The sequence below is a fragment of the Perna viridis genome, chromosome 13 (assembly GCF_037379345.1).
Source record: "Perna viridis isolate PV_CMFRI_1.1 ecotype Kerala chromosome 13, ASM3737934v1, whole genome shotgun sequence".
NCBI classification, from domain to species: domain Eukaryota; kingdom Metazoa; phylum Mollusca; class Bivalvia; order Mytilida; family Mytilidae; genus Perna; species Perna viridis.
In genome coordinates, this window is record NC_142457.1 from 268,544 (window position 1) to 273,351 (window position 4,808).

At 35.1% G+C, this 4,808-nt stretch overlaps 1 pseudogene; it reads left to right on the forward strand.

Annotated features, from left to right (window-relative positions):
• The first annotated feature begins 1,389 nt into the window (after positions 1-1,389).
• On the forward strand, positions 1,390-4,434 carry LOC148599137 (uncharacterized; annotated as a pseudogene).
• Positions 4,435-4,808: the final 374 nt, after the last annotated feature.

A 4,808-nucleotide genomic window follows, 5' to 3' on the forward strand; every position in this document is an offset into this window, starting at 1 on the left:
GGTACTTTTTGTTGAAGTGGTCGGGGCACTTTCCATACCAGATGTAAGTGTGCTTAGATTGCCATCTGGGGACACTACATTCTAAAAGTTTGCCCTTTTAAGATATTGATAGGTCAAATTTAGTTGAAATGCACTGGGGAAAAATTTTCCCGAACTTTTTCCTTATATAAGCAGTCAAAAAATATCTACATCACCGATGCTTCAGAATAAATTTAAATAGCTGTTCAGTTGTGTTGAATGTATTTGAGGCAAGAAAGACCAGATTAAGAATTATGATGTGCCACCCATTGCCTGATTCTTACACAGAATGGTACTTAAGGTGCAATATCAAAACAATAACACTCACAAACAAACATCCAATGTAAGGGAGCAACTAAACAAACATCCAATGTAAGGGAGCAACTAAACAAACATCCAATGTAATGGAGCAACTAAAACATCCAATGTAAGGGAGCAACTAAACAAACACCCAATGTAATGGAGCAAGTAAAACATCCAATGTAAGGGAGCAAATAAACAAACATCCAATGTAATGGAGCAACTAAAACATCCAATGTAAGGGAGCAACTAAACAAACATCCAATGTAAGGGAGCGACTAAACAAACATCCAATGTAATGGAGCAACTAAAACATCCAATGTAAGGGAACAACTAAACAAACACTCAATGTAAGGGAGCAACTAAACAAACATCCAATGTAATGGAGCAACTAAACAAACATCCAATGTAAGGGAGCAACTAAAACATCCAATGTAAGGGAGCAACTAAACAAACATCCAATGTAAATGGAGCAACTCAACAAATGCCCAATGTAAGGGAGCAAAAGGAATGGAAGCAACTAAAATCATAAGAAAGACAAGACTCCATTATAAGATGAGAACAATCAAACTCTGTTGACACAATAAAACACATTTTCAACATGCTCTTCTTTCATTAATTTTCTTCATTTAATTATATTTATATTTTTGTTATTATATATTTATCATAAAAAAATTTAATGCTAAGCCATTATTCCGCAAGCAAATGCATGAGTATTAAGTTTTGTAATATTTTAGACCTGCACTTTTACGTTATTAAACTCGTCGATCTACACGCGCCCTTAAACCGTAAATTATATTAACGATATTTAAAAACATCATCATTCAACTTTACATGGAAGACTTTAATTTTGTTGTGTCAATAAACAGATAAGTGTGCATGGTTTTGATGGAATTTAAATATTACGATCAGAATTTCTGATATCTTTTACAGTGAGTGGTTTATATTCATTTTCATTTAAATTGTATCACTCGAGACGACTATATATAAGATCATATGTTTGACTGAAATAACAACTTATTTCTCGATTAACAGAAATTAAAGTATCTGTTTTATAAATGAAACCATACAATGGGTAATCGTCCTGCGAATAGTTTTGCTAACAGTTACGAAAAAGATGCTGAAAAGCTTCATTCTAACTACCAAATATTAAGAGATTTCGACTTATATGTTTTAGATAATTCTATTCGTGAGAGTACTGTTGGGCAACTCAGAGGACACACCCTGGAGAATAAATGGCAAATTTATCAAGAAGTGAAGAAATGTCGGTTAAAAAATATTGTTGTTGCCTCTCTTATCAACACAACCCAAGTAGATGATATCTTTATTCAACAGCTGGTTGAAAGAGGAGAAGATACCAGTGGGTTTTTTTGCATTTTCTGAAATCACAAATGGTAAGTTAAATGAAATCTTTTAACGTCCCTTCGCCTCCTGCGTATGGAGTGTTCATATCACAACTCACACGTTATGCCAAAGCTTGCCGAAACTACGCAGACTTTTTGTATTGCGCTAGAACTCTAACAAATAGGCTTCTGGAACAGGGTTATGTTGCTACAAGATTGAAGTCATCACTACAGAGTTTTATGGTCGTCATCATGAACTCGTGGATCGTTATGGTGTATCCATCAACACCATGAAAACTGATTTATTCAACGGGTCATGGTTTTCCTTTCCTCTTTTGTCTACCCCGGACTTGACTTTTTATGAGCAACTCGGCGGGTGTTTCTAGAAAAGCAGAGGATGCTTACCCTACCGGTGCACCTGGTCCATGCTCCCAGTTTTTAGTGGAGTCCGAGTTGCTCATTTACTTTTGTTACTTTGTATGTATGATTTTAGTTACTTTATGTTCTTTGTTGTGTGTGTCTGTTTTCCATGTCTGGTTTTTGTCACTGGATTACATTATTTTGATTACCGCTATAACCTTGGTTCCCTTAATAACTTTTTAACGGATCTCTCCACTCCCAAACATTACATGAACCACCGTTGGCCATTCATTTAGTTTGGGAGCTCCATGATCCGTTTATGCATGCAAGAAAGACCGAAAATAGTTTAATCCTATATTTGACCATAAATAATAAAAATATAATTTCAGTTTAGACTTTGTTGATGGAGCATACCGTTGATGGAGCATACCGGTCTCTCCAATTACATTTGTAACAAACTCGGGATATTACCAATCGTATTTACCCCTCACTCGTGGCCTAAATAACTATAGATTGTTTGGATATTTAATCATGCTTTTACACAATAACTCTCAAATGCTTTGGTAAAAGTGCACTTTTACAGTGTATGTCGCTCTATATGCACCTTTAAAAAGGACAGTCTTTGTAACATATTTAGTGAACAATGATTATTTTCAGATTTATAATTTTTATTGTAGCTATAAAAAACAAGATGCCAGATACTGAGACCATTCCTGTAGGCCTGCAAAAACGTAAAGAGTTTGGTTTATACAACGTCATTCTGGAGCTAGATCTTGGCAATTCTACCTATGATTTCAACAGGTTCTCCTTGGGAAAAATGGCGGTATTGATTAAGAGACGGATAATCTGGACACACGAAAATCTTAGGACAGATGCCAAGATTTTTCTGAATTTTCGAGATTTGCCAGATGTCATGCCAAAACATTCCGAACGTATATTCTATATCATTGATTACTTGGCAAGACTTCCGAAAGATTTACGTCTATTTGGGATACTGTGCGAAGAACCAAATGGGTTTTGCTATCCAGATGAATTTGGATTATGGGCGAAATATATCCGAAAAAAAATGAATGCCAACGGATGGAACGGTCACTTATTGGTGCATGTCCATGAGAAATTTGGTTTTTCAGACTACGTTGTTATACAGGTAAAGTTCACTTAGTATATTTGTAAACATTTTAATCTCACGTGTCTTAATTGCTGGATTGTTGAAAATTAAATTTGATATAAAAAATATATGTTTAAAATGCTGTATTTCAGGCTTTGATGAATGGGGCAAACGAAATCTGGGCAAGCATTTGTCGCGAAGGAGCAGTAATGGGCAATGCATCGACGTGTCGCACATTAATAAACATGATACGAATGGGCAATAAGAAAGTCTTGCAGAATTTTAACTGTTCCCACTTGCGAAAAGCTGCAATCAGCATAACAAAAATAACAACGGGTGAAGAACCAAACATCAAGGTACCTATCTACGGGGAACGCGCCCTCGATTTGGTACTTAGTTTAGATAAGGAAGAATTTGATATGGCCGTATTCTTTGGCGAAAATGCACCTGTCCGTATCACGGCGTTATCCTCACCAGAGATAATTCTTACCCATCTCAAAGATATGTTTGGTGGTGATAAACATTTTACATTAGAAAGAGCACAAGGGATGAAAGAAGTTATTCTAGAAGATCTAATACAACATAGGTACAATATTAGATTTCCTTTTAATATAATTTCTTGCAAACTCATCAAATGTGCTTAGGGAGAACAAGATAGTAAAAGAACACTTAAAACAAATCTAAAGAACCGACATATATCTTAATACTTATCGATAAAAGTTCGAACAATACTTGCTTTGAAGATAAGGGACTGTTATGTCTCGATCAACTATACTCTGATTTTGATAAATAAATATATCGTAAATGTAGTTTCACTTTCAGAAATAACTAATAATTTAACGTATATATTCAGGAAAGAAGAGTACATGAGCCTGGTTGGTTTGGCAATGCTTTTCGATAGATCTGGGGGTACTATTACAAGTGCAATGAGAGATGCAATTGCTGTCAAAAATACTTTGCAACCACATGCGCAGACACGCATACGCGGAAGTGCATCGACGGTGGGACTTATGGGATTGCAAAGATGAAGTACAGGGAGACGAGATGCTTCAGTATGATTCATTTTATAATGGTTTCATGACACCATACTTCTCTTCCTATAGATGTTCTGACACTAGAAAAGCTTTGCAGGCGCTGGACATAGACAAGGATGGGTATGTGGATTGGAATGAATTTTCAGTTTATCTGAAATGGGCAATTCATGAATACCCTGATATAAAGGATGCAGATGAACTTTTAGATATAGCCTTTAGGAAGGGCCTCATTCCGGCAATGCATGATGAAATTCTAAAGAGCGAGTCATAGCGTGACTTACTGTATTTTGACCTCCACAAATCTATTGTGAAAATTTATATGCATTGTAACCTTTGTTTTAACCTACCAAAGTCGTTTTTCAGAAACATCTTTTTTTTTAATATTTCTAATATTTAGGAGTATTAAATAGCACATGGGTCCAGTTAATCTGGGAAAGCCAAATATGATTTTATTTTAATTTTGATTAAAAAAAGCAAAATGTTTTTGGTAATACTACATGTAGAGAATACTTATTTTACCTTAAATTACATTACTGAGAAAATAGAAAGTGTCGATAATGATATTATTTTTTTAAGGACGTTCGCTAGTACGTATAGGCTGATAACTTCAATGCATTAAATCCCAAGTTTTTATCACAAAAACAA